General features: G+C 42.3%; 1 long non-coding RNA gene across 2 annotated transcripts in view; it reads left to right on the top strand.

Moving 5' to 3' along the window:
* The window catches only part of LOC140731884 (uncharacterized), an 80,185-nt gene that overhangs the window by 21,173 nt on the left and 40,952 nt on the right, over positions 1 to 18,060 (top strand). For both annotated transcript variants that reach the window (XR_012099930.1, XR_012099931.1), the window contains exon 2: positions 15,085 to 15,270. This is a non-coding gene — a long non-coding RNA (uncharacterized lncRNA). The remainder of the gene's footprint in view (positions 1 to 15,084; positions 15,271 to 18,060) is intronic.

Here is an 18,060-nt window from a genome sequence, read left to right as displayed (position 1 = left end):
CCAACACATACTCTTTCTTAACATCAACATAGTCCAGTATATCAGCCTGTTTCACACTGACCTCATATTCAACAAGGTCCCTCTGGCTGATGAGAGGGCCTTCCCTACTTCCTCCAACTCCAGGCACATATTTCATCTACTATCCCTGATCGGTCTCGGTCATCAGTTAGGGCAGGGGTGTCAAACCCGTGGGCCTTGAGTTTGACATATATGAGTTAGGGTGACAGAATGGAGGTTCTGTGGATGAAAACGAGATTCCCAGATGGGATGTTGTCTCCCAGGTGCCAGGGTCCAGAACATCTCAGATCAAGTCCTCAGTATTCTTAAGTGGGAGGGTGAACAGCCAGAGGTCACGGTTCATGTAGGTACCAATGATGTGGGTAGGAAGAGTATTGAGGTTCTACAAAGTGAGTTCAGGGAATTAGGTGCTAAATTAAAGGACATAACCTACAGAGTTGTGATCTTGAGCCATGTGCTAGTGAGGACAAAAATAGGAAGATGATATAGCTAATGAGATGGTGTAGATGTCAGATTTTTGGATCATTGGGAAGGTGTGATGTGTACTGAAAAGACAGTTTGCGCCTGATCTGGATTGGGACCAATATCATAAGACTTAGGAGCAGAATTAGGCCATTTGGCCCATCATGTCTGCTTTACCATTCAATCATGCCTGAACCTTTTTTTGTTCTCCTCAACCCCAGTTCCCATCCTTCTCCCTGTAATCTTTGATGCCATGTCCAATCAAGAACCTGTCAATCTCTGCCTTAATTACACCCAATGACCCGGCCTCCACAGCTGCATGTGGCAACAATTTCACAAGTTCACCACCCTCTGGCTAAAGAAATTTTTCCGCCCCCTCTATCCTGAGGCTTTGCCCTCTTGTCCTAGACTCTCCCACCATGGGAAACATCCTTTCCTCACATGATAACCCTTCCATTCCTGGAATCATCCTTGTGAACCTCCTCTGAACCCTCTCCAATGCCAGCATATCTTTTCTAAGATGAGGGGCCCAAAACTGTTCACAATACTGAAGGTGAGGCCTCACCAATGCCTTGTAAAGCCTCATCATCACATCCTTGCTCTTGTATTCTAGACCTCTTGAAATTAATGCTAACATGGCATTTGCCTTCCTCACCACTGACTCAACTTGCAAGTTAACCTTAAGGATGTTCCGCACAAGGACCCCCAAGTCCCTCTGCATCTCAGATTCCTGGATTTTCTCCACGGTTGGAAAATAGTCAGCACATTTATTTTAAAGCAGCAATAGTTCATTTAAATACATTAAGATCTTTGTTGACTGTATTGACCTTGGAAGTAGTTGCGCTTTGTTGCTGTATCAGGCTGAAATAGGAATATTTAATCATATCCATTGAGAGTACTGCTGCTACTCGAATTGCTCCTAGGCGTCCCGGAAGTAACCATGTAGGCTCCCTTAATGACAATCACCCGGTAGCACTCACATTGACAGTGATGAAATACTTCGAGAGATAGGTCATGGCTAGACTGAACTCCTGCCTCAGCAAGGACCTGGACCCATTGCATTAGCCACAATAGGTCAATGGCAGACACAATCTCAATGGCTCTCCACATGGCTTTAGACCACCTGGACAACACAAGCACCTATATCAGCATGTTGTTCATCGACTATAGCTCAGCATTTAATACCATCATTCCCACAATCCTGATTGAGAAAGTGCAGAACCTGGGCCTCTGTACCTCCCTCTGCAACTGGATCCTTGACTTCCTAACCAGAAGACCACAGTCTGTGCGGATTGGTGATAACATATCCTCCTCACTGACGATCAACACTGGTGCACCTCAGGGGAGTGTGCTTAGCCCACTGCTCTACTGTCTATATACACATGACTGTGTAGCTAGGCATAGCTCAAATACCATCCATAAGTTTGCTGATGATGCAGCCATTGTTGGTAGAATCTCAGGTGGTGACGAGAGGGTGTACAGGAGTGAGATATTCCAACAAGTGGAGTGGTGTTGCAGCAACAACCTGGCACTCAACGTCAGTAAGACGAAAGAGCTGATTGTGGACTTCAGGAAGGGTAAGACGAAGGAACACATACCAATCCTAATAGAGGGATCAGGTGGAGAGAGTGAGCAGCTTCAAGTTCTTGCATGTCAAGATCTCTGAGGATCTAACCTGGTCCCAACATATTGATGTAGTTATAAAGAAGGCAAGACAGTGGCTATACTTTATTAGGAGTTTGAAGAGATTTGGCATATCAACAAATACACTCAAAAACTTCTATAGTTGTACTGTGGAGAGCATTCTGACAGGCTGCATCACTGTCTGGTATGGAGGGGCAACTGCACAGGACCGAAAGAAGCTGCAGAAGGTTGTAAATCTAGTCAGCTCCATCTTGGGCAATAATCTACGAAGTACCCAGGACATCTTTAAGGAGCGATGTCTCAGAAAGGCAGTGTCCATTATTAAAGACCTCCAGCACCCAGGTATGCTCTTTTCTCACTGTTACCATCAGGTAGGAGGTACAGAAGCCTGAAGGCACACACTCAGCGATTCAGGAACAGCTTCTTCCCCTCCGCCATCCGATTCCTAAATTGACATTGAATCTTTGGACACTACCTCATTTTTTAAAAATATACAGTATTTCTGTTTTTGCATGTTTTTAAAATCTATTCAATATATGTAATTGATTTACTTGTTTATTTATTATTATTTTCTTTTCTCTGCTAGATTATGTATTGCATTGAACTGCTGCTGCTAAGTTAACAGATTTCATGTCAGATGCCGGTGATAATAAATCTGATTCTGATTATTTCTACTACCAAAGTGCATGACCATGCATTTTCCATCATTGTATTTCACTTGACATTTTCTTGCCCATTTTCCTAATCTGTCTAAGTCCTTCTGTATCCTACCCATTTCCTCAACACTAATTGCCCCTCCAACAATCTTTGTATCATCTCAAACATGGCAACAAAGCCATCTATTCCATCATCTAAATCATTTATATACAGCATAAAAGGAAGTGGTCCTAACACCAAACCCTGCAAAACACCACTAATCACTGGCAGCCAACCAGAAAAGGATCCTTTTATTCCCACTTGCTGCCTCCTACCAATCAGCCAATGCTCTAACCATGCCAGTAACTTTCCTGTAATACCATGGGCTCTTAAATTGGTAAGTAGCCTCATGTGCGGCACCTTGTCAAAGGCCTTCTGAAAGTCCAAGTATACAACATCCACTGCATCCCCCTTCATCTATCCTACTTGTAATCTCCTCAGAGAATTCCAACAGGTTCATCAGGCAGGATTTTCCCTGAAGGAAGCCATGCTGACTTTATACTATCTTGTCCTGTGTCACCAAGTACTCCATCACTTCATTCTTAACAATTGACTTTAACATCTTCCCAACCACTGAGGTCAGGTTAACTGGTCTATAATTTCCTTTCTGCTGCCTTCCTCCTTTCGTAAAGAGTGGAGTGACATTTGCAATTTTCCTCACGTCTGGCACCATACCAGAGTCCAATGATTTTTGAAAGATCATTTCTAATGCCACCACAATTTCTAACGCTACCTCTTTCTGAACCCTAGGGTGCAGTTCATCTGGTCTGGGTGACTTATGTACCTTTAGGTCTATCAGCTATTTGAGCACCTTCTCTCTTGTAACAGTAACTACACCCACTTCCCTTCCTTCACACACCACATCAGCATACTGCTGGTGTCTTACACAGTGAAGACTGACGCAAAATACTCATTTAATTCATCAGCAATCTCCTTGTTCGCCCATTATTATTTCTCCTGCCTCATTTTCTAGCAGTCCTATATCCACTCTCACTTCTCTTTTATTTTTAACAGATACTTGAAAAAACCTTTACTATCCACTTCGATATAATTTGCTAGCTTACTTTCATATTTCATCTTTTCCTTTCTAATGATTCTTTCAGTTGCTCTCTGTAGGGTTTTAAAAACTTCCCTGTCCTCTGTCTTCCCACTAATTTTTGCTTTGTTGTTATGCCCTTTCTTTTGCTGTTACAATAGCTTTGACTTCCCAATTGGCCTGCATGTTAAAATTTCCCATGGCTACCGTAACATTGCCCTTTTATCCTAGTGGGAAGGTTTGCTAGTGCTGCACAGGGAGGTTTAAATGAGAGTTGCAGGGGGATGGGAACCAGAGCACCAGAACAGATAGTGGAGAGGTATTGAAGACAGATATTGACAAAGTCAGGGATCAAAAGGTTGAGCATGGTGTAACTAGTGATCTGAGATGTGTATATCTCAATGCAAGAAGTATTGTAGGAAAGACAGATGAGCTCAGGGCGTGGATCGACACCTGGAATTATGATATTGTAGCCATTAGTGGGACTTGGTTGCAGAAGGGGCGGTACTGGCAGCTCAGTGGGGTTCTGCTGTTTTAGATGTGACAGAGCAGGAGGGATTAAAGGAGGAGGGGTTGTGTTACTTGTCAGAAAAAAGGTCACAGCAGTGCCCAGTCAGGACAGACTAGAGAATCACAAACAAGAGAAAATCTACAGATGCTGGAAATCCAAGCAACACACACAAAATGCTGGAGGAACTCAGCAGGCCAGGCAGCATCTATGGAAAAAAGTACAGTCGGGTTTCAGCCCGAAATGTCAACTGTACTTTTTTCCATAGATGCTGCCTGGCCTGCTGAGTTCCTCCAGCATTCTGTGTGTGTTGCACAGATGAGAGAACTTGTCTAGTGAGGCTTTATAGGTGAAACTGAGGAATAAGAAAGGTATGATCACATTAATGGGGCTATATTATAGACAAATTTGTAGAGAGATCATAGATCATTTCAAGAAACGTAAGGCTGTTACAGTAAGTGATCTCAACTTTCCACATATTGACTGGGAATCCCATACTGTTAAAGGACCAGATGGGACAGAGTTTGTCAAATCTGTTCATAAAAGTTTCCTCAATCAGTACATAGAAGTCCCAATCAGAGAGTGTGCAATATTTGATCTCCTATTAGGGAATGAGACAGGTCAGGTGACAGAAGTTTGTGTAGGGGAACACTTTGCATCTAGTAATCACATTGCCATTTTTTCAAGGTCATTATGGAAAAGGCCTGGTCTGGTCCACAGGTTGAGATTCTAAATTGGAGAAAGGCCAATTTTGATGTGTTACATACCCCGTAACTGGGTCACTTACCAGCAAAGATAGAGAGGTCCGTTGAAGTCTGATGGTACTATTTTTAAAAGTATTTATTGATAAAGGGGCACAAAATAAGATTAATGCAAACATACAGATAATATATGTCATCAATACTAAATCTAAAAGCGCGGGTATAATAATAATGATCAATAAGAAATAGCTCTATCGTTGTCTAGGGGATAATGTATTGTCGGATGGAAATATGAAAGTCACTGTCATTCAAGCTGCAGCTCTTTGGGTTTAAGAGAGACGGTTTTAAACTTGCCCAGGTATTTTATGATGCCAGTCCTTTGAGTCGGGTGAGTTGATAGATTTCCCTGTTGCTAGCTAAAAGCCGTTTTCCGTGGTTCCAGCCACTAGTCCCAAGCAACGGAACTGAACGCATGTGGCCTCCTTCAAATGGCTTCCCGCTATTACGGGATCGCTAGCGTTTCTTCTGGTGCGTCTGAGGGCTGTTCCTACAGACCCTCTTTTATCCTGACTCACAGGGTTGAAGATGTCAATCAGGTTGGTGTGATGCAATCTCTTTCTCACCCAGCCCACTTTGCCTGAGGGCGTCCACGTAGTATAGTATTTCAATCCACAATGTGTCTCCAAGAGACAATGGCCATGTCCTGTAGCTTTACATCGCCGGGGAACGAGGCATTCTGCACGTCTCTCTCTCATTTCCTGGGTCCCCTGACCCAACCCAATAGTGATCTTGCGATTCTCACAAAGGAGGGGGCTGCAGGCATAACAGATGGTATAGGAAAAGATCTGACAAGTGTGGATTGGGACAGGCTGTTTTCTGGCAAAGGTGTACTTGGTAATTGGGAGGCCTTCAAAATTGGAATTTTGAGAGTAGAAAACTTGTATGTGCCTGTCAGAGTGAAAGGTAAAGATAACCAGTTTAGGAACCTTGGCTTTCTTTCTTTTTCAATATTTTAATTGATTTCTTACATTAAAGAATACAGAGTACAGTAGGATATATAATATATACAGATTACAAAATATTGGAATCACAAATATAGTCTCATTACCCCATATCCATAATACTGAAAGAAAATGTTATTATACAAAAAAATCAAAACCCACTACCAGAAAAAAAAACAGCTGTTTGGTTAAAAAAGGGAAAATCCGTATCATATAGTGAAACATATTATTAGCCAACATCTGTGCTTAATAGCAAATCAAAGATTTTGAAAATAATTCAAAAAAGGTCCCTACAATGTTAAAAAAATCTTGTCTAGGTTCAGAAATTGAACAGCGAATCTTCTCTAAATTTAAACATGACATAACATCATGTAACCAATGAGTAGGCAGAGTGGTATCCTTCGACTGAAGTAACAATGCCCTCCTAGCTATAAGAGAAATCAAAGCCAAAATATGCAAATCATGTGTCTCCAAAATAATATCATTTCCTCCAACAATACCAAATAAGGCAAAGGATTAAGTTTAAAATTTACTTTAAAAAGCACCGAAAAAGTTTGGAATACTTCCTTCCAATATTTTTTGAGACTCGGACAAGTCCAAAACATATGAATTAGTGAAACTCTCCATTGTTACATCTATCACAATAGGGAGATATATCAGACTAAAAATGATATAGCTTATCTTTAGTCATGTGGGCCTATGAACCACTTTAAATTGTAGAAGGGAATGACAGGCACATAACGATGAGGTATTAACTAATTTAAAAATTTCATTCCGAGTATCCTCAGAAATTGGAATCTGTAAATCTTGTTCCCAGAGATTTTTAATTTTGTCTAAAGGAATATTTCTCATTTCCAACAACATACCATAAATATTAGATATAGATCCATTATGGAAGGGTTTCAAATTAAAAATTGTATCAGGTAAATTCTTATCTGGACTTTTAGGAAATTATGTACTTGAAAATGCAAAAAGTCTCTAATTTGTAAATATCAAAAAAAGTGGGTTTTGGGTAGGCTATACTTAGCTGACAGTTGTTCAAATGAAGAGAGACCATCACCAACAAACAAATCCTGAAAACATTTAATACCCAATTTATTCCACTCTTTAAAAACTACATCAGTCATAGAAGGTTTAAAAAATAGTTAGAAAAAATGGGACTTGAAAGTGAAAAACTCAATAAACCAAAATATTTTCCAAATTGTACCCAAATCCTCATGGTCTGTTTAACTACAAGATTATCAGTTAAATTGCTTAAAGATAAAGGAATTGAGGATCCAAGAAGAGAAATGATAGAAAATTTATTAACAGAATTAGCTTCTAAAGAAACCCTGACCGGACAGTCCTCTCGATTAATATAATATAACCAAAATGTAGGATTCTATATATTGACTGCCCAGTAATAAAACCTAAAGTTGGGTAAGGCTAAACCTCCATTGTTTTTAGCTTTTTGAAGATGAGATATATAAGAAGATATGATAGAATCCAGAGAATCAAAAAAGGATTTAGGAATAAAAACAGGTACGGCCTGAAATAAATATAAAAATTTAGGCAAAATCTAATGATATCACTGTTATTTTAAGGAGAGGTTATTACCCACAAAGTTTCGCTTTATGCTGATGACCTTTTGCTCTACATTTCTAATGTGGAGTCTTCTTTACCTTCTGAACTTTACTTTCCTGCTTTAGTCAGTTTTCAGGATATAAACTTAACTTTCATAAGAGTGAACTTTTTCCTTTGAATAATTTGGTATTAGTTAATACTACCCTTCCTTTTAAAATTGTAAGAAATCAAGTTACTTATTTGGGCGTAACAATTACTAGGAATTATAAATTCCTTCTTAAAAACAATTTTTTTTACACTTCTGAATTATGTTAAGAAAGCACTATCAAATTGGTCACCCCTCTCTTTATCGTTGATTGGTTTTCAAATGATATTGAAGCCCTCATTAAAAAAAAAGACTGGAAGTGCATAGCAAGTAGGAGCAAATGAGTTGCTTATGGAGTGTAAGGAATGCCAGAGAACGCTAAAAAAGTAAATCAGGAGGGCTAAAAGAAGGCACGAGGTTGCCCGAGCAGACAAGGTGAAGGAGAATCCTAAGGGATTCTACAGATATGTTAAGAGCAAAAGGATTGCAAGGGACAAAATTGGTCATCTGGAAGTTTAGAATCTATGTGCGGAGCCAAAAGAGATGAGGGAGATCTTAAATGCATTTTTTGCATCTGTCTTGATTCGGGAGAAGGACACAGAGTCTATGGAAGTGAGGCAAAGCAGCAGCGAGGTCATGAACCCCATACAGATTACAGAGGAGGAATTGTTTGCTGTCTTGAGGCCAATTAGGGTGGATAAATCCCCAGAGCCTGACAAGGTGTTCCTTCAGCCCTGTGGAAAGCAAGTGCAGAAATTTCAGGGGCCCCAGCAGAGATACTTAAACCAGCCTTAGCAACAGGTGAGGTACTGGAGGATTGGAGGATAGCTAATGTTATTCCTTTTAATATAGCCTGTTTAAGAAAGGCTCTAAAAATAAAACAGGAAATTATAGGCTGGTGAGCCTGACATCAGCAATGGGAAAGTTATTCAAATGACTGATTATGGAAAGTCAACATGGTTGTTTATGCGGTAGGTCATGTCTAACCAATCTTATAGAGCTTTTTGAGGAAGTTACCAGGAATGCTGATGAAGGCAAGGCGGTGGATGTAGTCTGCATGGACTTTAGCAAGGCATTTGACAAAGTCCCAGGTGGAAGGTTGGTCATGAAGGTTCAGTTGTTTGCAATTCGATGTGAGGTAGTAAATTTGGCTTTGTGAGAGAAGCCAGAAAGTGGTGGTGGATGGTCGCCTCTCTGACTGGAGGCCTGTGATTAGCGGTGTGCCGCAGGGATCAGTGCTGGGTCCATTGTTATTTGGATTCTATATCAATGATCTGGATGATGATGTGGTTAACTGGATCAGCAAATTTGCAGATGACACCAAGACTAGGGATGTAGTGGACAGTGAGGAAGATGATCAGTGGGATTTGGACCAGCTGGAAAAATGGCAGTTGGAATTTAATGCAGACAAGTGTGAAGTGTTGCATTTTAGTATGACGAACCAGCGTAGGCCTTACACAGTAGAGCTCTGAGGAGTTTGGTAGAACAAAGGGATCTGGGAATACAGGCCCAAAATTTGTTGAAAGTGGCAGCACAAGTAGATAGAGTCATAAAGAAACCTTTTGGCATTTTTGTCTCATAGATCAAAATATTGCGTACAGGAGATGGGATGTAATGTTGAAGTTGTATGAGATGTTGGTGAGGCCTAATTTGGAGTATTGTGTGCAGTTTTGGTCACCTACCTACAGGAAAGATGTAAGTAAGGTTGGAAGAATACAGAGAAAAAGGATTTTCCTGGGACTGGAGGACCTGAGTTATAAGAAAAGATCGAATAGATTAGGACTTTGTTCCTTGGAACATGGAAGATTGAAGGGAGATTTAATAGAGGTATACAAAATTATATGGGGTATAGGTAGGGTAAATGCAAGCAGGCTTTTTCCACTATAAACCAGCGAGTTGTTTTGTTATGTCTCCACTCTCGCTGTGAAACAGAGACACCTCTTTTTCCCTTATTAGGGAGAGAGAGAACCTGTGGGATGTCAAATACCAGGTGAACGCGTAGTCTTTGGGATAACTGCAAGTCTGTGTCTTCGTTGTTGCTTTGCTCACGCTTGAGTGCTCAGTGGCGGGTGCCGATGCTTTTTTTTACAGCGGGGGGGTCTGATCGTTGCTTGCTGCCGATTACATGTGGAAGGGAGTGGAGCTGGGGGGGACTTTGGGGTTCTAACATTTAACTGTCATTCATTCTTTGGAGCACTCCTCTGTTTTTGTGGATGCTTCAGGATGTATCTTGTATACATTTCTCTGACAGTAAATATACCTTTGAAACCTTTGAGGTTGGATAGGACTACAATTAGAGGTCATGGGTTAAGGGTGAAAGTGAATAGCTTAAGGGGAACATGAGGGAAACTTCTTCACTCTGAGAGTCATGAGAGTGTGGAATGAGCTGCCAGCACAAGTGATGTATGCAAGCTCAATTTCAACCTTTAGGAGGAGATTGGATAGGTATTTGGAGGGCTATGGCCTGGGTGCAGTTCGATGGGACTGGGCAGTTCAAATGGTTCAGCACAGACTAAATGGGCTGAAGGGCCTGTAGTTTTCTGTGGCTCTATGACAATTACAAGGTCACAGATAGAGATACCGGCAGATGATGAAAGTGTCACAATAGTGCGGATGTGGCCCAAGTGCGGAGTGAGAGACAGTGAAGCAGGTCAATATTTCACAAACTTTAATGCTAACAAGTTAAAGGGAATCTTTTCTTCGGCTGTCCATTGATTTTCGATGATGACTGAGGCCTGGGCGAGGTTGTATGGAAGACCTGCAGTTGCCCATGCTGCAAGTCTCCCCTCCCCACACCACTGATGTTGTCCAAGGGAAGGGCATTAGGACCCACACAACTTGGCATCGGTGTCGTCACAGAGCAATGTGTGGTTAAGTGCCTTACTCAAGGACACAACATGCTGCCTCAGCCAAGGCTCGAACTACTGACCTTCAGATCACTAGACCAAAGCCTTAACCACTTGGCCACGCACTGCACGTTAAAGCCTTAAAGGGAAAAGAAAACAATAAACACTAGGCCAAACAGGGCCGTTAACTAAAACTCTCAAATGGAAAACGAAGCCGACACTGCGGCTGAAAAGAGCAACTAAGAATAAAACGAATACCACTAGTCTTCAGAGTCAGTTGACTGGACAGTCCAATTTCTCAGGCAAGGCCAAATGCAAACAGGCGGCGAAATGTTGCTGTGTCCAAGTCTCGACAAATACTACGACAGAATGAATGGAGTTAAATGCTATCATAATGAAATAACAATAAGCTGACACGTGCATATTCACAAGCACAATTGCCAAAACTGCTGCGCTGCCGAATCCGTGGTCGTGACAGGGCCCCCCTCTCTAGGTGCAGCCCCTGAGGTGCCACAGACCTGTGTCCGCTGGACATCCTGGATGAGGGACTTGTCCAAGATGTCCTTCAGTGATGCTGGTAGACAAGTGACAGGGTGTGCACTGCCAATATCAGAGCCAAAGACTTCCATGTAGAGACAGAAACAAGCTTTTACAGAGGTAGCTCGACCAAGTGACACCGAGAGACGGATCATTCTCAAAGTGAGGACCCTCCATTGGAGCTAATCAGGCATCTGCTTCAACAATTAAACTAACACAGAATCCCTGAGCCTCTCAAAATAAACTTAAACAGAAAGCACCAGGAAACCGCATTACAAAGAGCGAGTCGCTTGAGAAAAACACAAGCAAATCTTAAACTATTAATAACTTGTTAAGCAACAATTAACCAATTCTAAATCGCAATGCTCTGATGCCCTGCACAGGCGTGAAGTAGTCACTATAGGACTTCTCTCCCTATAGCTGGTACTCGGTGGCCCTAGAAGACCTGAAAACTTGAGATCCAGGGAAGACTCCAGACATCTGGGGAACTTGAGAGGGAGGCATGGGGAACTCGAGAGGCAGGGAGACTTGGGGATCCTGAGAGCCCTGGGAACCCCAACAGACTGAGAGACCGGGAAATCACAACAGACTGAGAGACCAGGGAATCCTGAGAGACCAGGGAATCCCAACAGACTGAGAGACCGGAGAATCCCAACAGACTGAGAGACCGGGGAATCCCAACAGACTGAGAGACTGGGGAATCCCAACAGACTGAGAGACTGGGGAATCACAACAGACTGAGAGACCGGGGAATCCTGAGAGACCGGGGAATCCCAACAGACTGAGAGACCGGGGAATCCTGAGAGACCAGGGAATCCCAACAGACTGAGAGACCAGGGAATCCCAACAGACTGAGAGACCGGGCAATCCCAACAGACTGAGAGACCGGGGAATCCCAACAGACTGAGAGACCGGGCAATCCCAACAGACTGAAAGCAAGAAACTTTGGGCGGGGCCAAGAGGGAGGCTTGGGAGTCCTCGAGATGGGGAGGACATTGAAAAGCCCTGAACACATTGAATAAGCCTTGTTTTATCTTTTGCAATTTTTCCAGAGGCAATTAGGATATACTCTCAATTTTATAGATCAAGACAGAGTAGACAGGTTTCTTTCATCACTAAGAAAGCTGGTTCTCTGCAGATCTGCTTAATTTGTGACATGAAAGTTCAATCTTCCTAATCTGTACCATGACTTTCATCAAGAGGTTAAAAATACTCTTGATAGGGTTACTTTGTGTATTCGCACACTTAGACAGGGATCACCTTTTGGAGTAGGGCTCTTCCTGAAGTTACACTATTGACTTGAATGATTAGTTGAATCAATTGATAAGCTTGCTTGAAGCACTCATTTGTTATGCAGACCTGAGTCACGGGATGACTAGGCTGGGAACCTGGGTTCTTGTGACTTGAAAAGCTTGGAATGGATACCGGAGAAACTCAATGTAGACTAGAGGAGCTGGGAATGTAGACTCGGGACTCTCAGAATGTAGAATCAGGACATGCACTCAGAATAAAGGCAGCATCTCCTCAAGCCACCAATGTTAAAATGTCACTCTTCAATCTTTGCTGGTCCATTACTTGGCAAGATCCTTCTGTCACGATGGAGATAGAAACAACAATTTATACATAGGAACTCCAATGGAATATTGTTGCCTTGACGAATCACTCTGACCAATGAATCTTAGAGCCAAGGTGAGCTGCCCTCTCTCTACTGGGTCCATCTTTGTGACGTGTTGTCACAAGGGTGCAGATATGGCTGAAGTGTGGAGTGAGAGACACTGACGCGGGTTGATATTTCACGGACTTAAATGCAAACAGTGTTAAAGGGAAAAGAAAACAATAAACGCCAGGCCAAACAGGACCATTAACTAAAACTCTCAAATGGAAAATGAAGCCTACACTGCAGCTGAAAAGAACATCTAAAAATAAAAGGAATACCGCTAATCTTCAGAGTCTGTTGACCCGACTGTCCAATTTCCCAGTCGAGGTGGAATGCAAGCAGGCAGGGAAATGTTACTGTGTCCAAGTCTCGCCAAATACTGCGACAGAATGAATGGAGTTAAACGTTATCACAATGAAATAATAATTAGCTGACACGTGCATATTCACGAGCACAATAGCCGAATCTGCTGCGCTGCCAAATCTGTGGTTGTGATAGAAAGTACTGCAAGTCAGGAACTACATAATGAAGGTAGCCCAAACGATGAAGACTATAATAGATTGCTCTCCATGTGTGTGAGCTGTTGTTCAACAAGATTCGATTGATTAGCAGCAAAACTAAGACCTACATAAGAGGATGGTCCTGACGAAGGGTCTCGGCCCGAAATGTCGACAGCGCTTCTCCCTATAGATGCTGCCTGGCCTGCTGTGTTCTACCAGCATTTTGTGTGTGTTGTTGTTTAAGAGGATGGTAGACAGGTTTTTGTAAATTCTTGTGGGATATTCCAAATAATTGGGTGGTGAGGTGGAGATACGTCTCTAACGAAGGAGGTGTAAGGCACTCCTCCCCTCCACTATTCTGCAGGTCACATTTGGGCAAGATGTAGCACCTGCTTAGTCCCCCGATCAGGGTCATGTGAAGCAAATGATACACGGCTGTATGGGCAGCCGGTGCATATCACAAGTCCTGGGTATGCAACCACTGACAACAATCAATCTCTGCAAAGTATTGAAAATGGCTGGAGTCACCCGTCTTGTAAAGAAAATGCCTAGAAGAAGCCAATGGCAAACCACTTCTGTAGAAAAATTTGCCGTGAACAGTCATGATGATGACCATGATCGCTCATGTCATACGACATGGCATATAATGAATGTCAAGTACTGTGGTTCAGGGCTATGCAGAGGAATATGAAAATGATTACGGCTAATTAAATGACATGGCTGAAGCTGATGGAAAGTGTGGGCTGGGTTCTGAATTCCAACTCTGTGGTAACCCACAGTATCCATAGGCCTGCAGAACACAGCACACCATTATGTTGGTCAAATATACAGTGGCATTATTGGCCCAAGGCCCATATTGATATTCATCTGGGAGGCAAGCCCAACATTGTCAGCCGAGACCAGTTCTGTGCCCTGAAGCACGCGAGGAGGAGGAGCTGTGCAAATGAAAACAGAATTGGGTATTGCTCAGTGTGTGTGAGAGTGATTGTGCAAGCCCAGAAACAGGGCCCCAGTTAGACTGATTAATGTGCATTTATGTTGGCACCATGAATGAGCTCCTACAGATGCTGGAAATCTGAAAGAAAAGCATCAAACGTCAGGAATACTCAGCAGGTCAGGCAGCTTCTGTGGAGAGAGAAAAAACATTAGAATTTCAGGTCAAGGACTATTTTCAGTACTTGCTGCTTTTGTTGCTGGTGATTGGCTGCCCACCATGCTGGATTTGGTGGGTTCATGACACTTCAGCAATTAGGGTCTTTCCCCTAGCTGAGTGAGGAACTGATAGTCGGAGCAACCCGACAGTTAATATTGCATTAATATTCTGTGTGGGTTAAAACCAGATGGGGTGAAACGAGTAACAAGGCTGAGAGGGTTGGTTGCCTCTGGGAGTTGTGGTGAGAGAGCTCAGCTTACTGGGACATGGGAACTTGCTAAAATAGGGCTATGGGGTAGATTGTGGAAGTACCAGGAATGGGGAACTCCATTGTGAAAATGGGCAATGTAAGTCAGAAAGTTCACATGGGTTAATTGGTATATGTCCATAACCACTAAAATAAAACTTTGTGATTGTTAACATGGATGATTGTAGATCTGAGCTACAAAATTGAGTTCTATGATGTTGTGGCGACCCACTTCCTAGTGCACTCGAACCGGCTCACAAATAGCCAGCACGCCAGCACAAAGGCCAGGTCTGCTTCACCAACAAAGGGAAAAAGCCTGTGGGGGTTTGTGAGTACGTGCCCCTTACAGCATCCGCGCCCGGGGAGGGCGGGATGAGGGAGGCTTTAAAGCAAGGCTGTGAAGTTCGAATAAAATCTTCTTTAATTGCAGTTTACCGACTCCATGTCGTTATTTTAGCGCTGCGTGTAGCACACTGCTACAATATAACTCTACAATCCGGAAGCACAGTGGACCTAAATCTGAGAAGAGAGCTTTCATGCTACAGGAGAAGATGATTTCCAGAACAGAGGTTTTCTGGAACGATAACAAAGTACCTTTGCAGTTGAGACCTTAGAGGTAAGAAGATCATTGGGTTGTGTGATTTATAATTGATTTAGTTGATTAATGTATGCACATACATAGATATATCTGTAAGTAATTGGTTAAGTGTATAACTTCATATGGATAACGGTTACCTGATATAATTGATGCATGTAAATTGTTTATTTTTTTAAGAGAAAGCACTGTAATGCACATGAGAGTTAGTGTACCATTAGGAGTTGAGTCTGTACTTTGCTGTATCAGCTACTGCTGTTAACTGGAAGTTGGCTGGCTTCAATAAAGATTGTCTTGTTGGATGTTTTTGTACCCCCCTTTTATTAGCACCAACACCAAAAGGTCTAAAGACATTGCAGTTGTCAATGGTGGTGGGACATAGTCTACCATATCTACATGGTAAATGGTAGGGCATTGAAGAATGCAGTAGAACAGAGTGATCTAGGAATAATGGTGCATAGTTCCCTGAAGGTGGAATCTCACGTGGATAGGGTGGTGAAGAAAGCTTTTGGTATGATGGCCTTTATAAATTAGAGCATTGAGTATAGGAGTTGGGATGTAATGTTAAAATTGTACAAGGCATTGGTAAGGCCGAATTTGGAGTATTGTACAGTTCTGGTCACCGAATTATAGGAAAGATGTCAACAAAATAGAGAGAGTACAGAGAAGATTTACTAGAATGTTACCTGGGTTTCAGCACCTAAGCTACAGGGAAAGATTGAACTACCGGGTATTTAGGTCTTTATTCTTTGGAGCGTAGAAGATAGAAGGGGGCCTTGATAGAGGTATTTAAAATTATGAGGGGGATAGATAGAGTTGACGTGGATAGGCTTTTTCCATTGAGAGTAGGGGAGATTCAAACAAGAGGACATGAGTTGAGAGTTAGGGGGCAAAAGTTTAAGGGTGACACAAGGGGGAATTTCTTTACTCAGAGAGTGGTAGCTGTGTGGAACGAACTTCCAGTAGAAGTGGTAGAGGCAGGTTCGGTATTGTCTTTTAAAGTAAAATTGGATAGGTATATGGACAGGAAAGGAATGGAGGGTTATGGGCTGAGTGCAGGTTGGTGGGACTAGGTGAGAGTAAGCATTCGGCACGGACTAGAAGGGCCGAGAGGGCCTGTTTCTGTGCTGTAATTGTTATATGGTTATATGGTTACTAGTTTTACTACATTGTTCCTCACTGGCAATCCCTAATCTATCAAACATACCTTATTTTCCTCCCCCCAGCACTTAAACAAGCATTAAATTAAAATATTCAAACAAAATGAAAATATGCCTCCAATGCCCTTATGCAGTCCAGGAGATTAGTCTTTAATTCTAGAGATACCACACAGTGCAGGAAATCTGATAATCCTGATTGGTGGTAGGCTTGTGTTCCATTCAAGGTCTAGTAAAAATGCAGCAGTTGATTGATTGCCTTAGTAGTACAAGGCAAATTTATTCCTATTGCTTGATTTGTCCTTTCCAGTCCAATATTTTCACTAACAATCTCTGAAGTCTTACTCATATTGTTTGTCCAACCCAAGCATTTGAGTTGCTCCACCTCCGATGTTTGATACAAGTTTGTATCAGAGGGCATTTGTAATTCTGTGTAGATGATATTCTCAATTTCAAGATGTTCATAGAAAACATACAGGCCCTTCAGCCCATAATGTTGTGCCGAACATGTTGTTACGGATTCAGGCAACAATAAATATATAAGTTAGGCAGGGGTTTTTATAACCAATAACACGTTTATTAAACACTGAAAACAAACCCCCCAAATGTAAACAAATCACTGACGTAACCGGAAGTCAGCTGCTGTGCGGCAGCTTGAACAGTTCTTAAAGCATTGAAGCTTAAACAGTTCTTCAAAGTAGTATTGCCAAAAGTTCAGAATGCTCACAGTCCATTTAAGGAAGAGACTTTTTAAGACGATTTAAATTCTCTTTCACGTCGTGTTGCTTCGGTTCCCAAGATCGAACTTTTCCCAAGATGAATTTACGTACCGAAACGAAATGGCTTAAAGGCACTGACCTTTCCTTTACAGAACTATTCCCAATCCTTTCTGCTATTTCGCAGGGACTAACACGAGAAAAGTCAACAAATTCCTTCCAAATAAGGATCAAACAAGGTCAAACCTGTTTCACAGTCGAAATCGATTCTCTTCGATCTTTAACTCCCGAACTCCGATCTTCACTCTCCACTGATTCTCAACTAGCAGTATTGTAGAGAAACTGCTGGCAATGACCTTTTAAACTTTAGGCATTAGATAAAACTTCATCTTTCAACTAAACTGCGTCATAACATTAAATCATGCAGCGGCATGAAGTCAACATGGCAAATCCAGCCACGGACTGCCCCTCCTCACAGGGAGGGGTCCTCCTTTTATACCCTGTAAAAAAAACCTGTCACATGACCTCTACTGGCCGGAAAATGACGTCACTCCACCATCACAAGACCATTACCTCAAGTCCAGTATAGCTTCAACCCCAGTCACGTGACAAGGGTACCACTGTCACGTGTCACGAGTACGTAACAATGTACTTACTTTGAAAATTACCCATAGCCCTCTATTTTTCTAAGCTCCATGCACATTTCCAGGAGTCTTTTAAAAGACCCTATCGTATCAAGCTCCATCGCCGTCACAGGCAGCCCATTCCATGCACTCACCACTCTTTGCATAAAAAACTTACCCCTAACATCTCCTCTGTACCTACTTCCAAGCACCTTAAAACTGTGCCCTCTCATGTTAGCCAGTTCAGCCCTGGGAAAAAGCCTCTGACTATCCACATGATCAGTGCCTCTCATCATCTTATACACCTCTATCAGG

This window comes from Hemitrygon akajei, chromosome 8, assembly GCF_048418815.1.
Source record: "Hemitrygon akajei chromosome 8, sHemAka1.3, whole genome shotgun sequence".
Taxonomy (NCBI): Eukaryota; Metazoa; Chordata; class Chondrichthyes; order Myliobatiformes; family Dasyatidae; genus Hemitrygon; species Hemitrygon akajei.
This window is presented reverse-complemented; position numbering and strand designations above follow the sequence as displayed.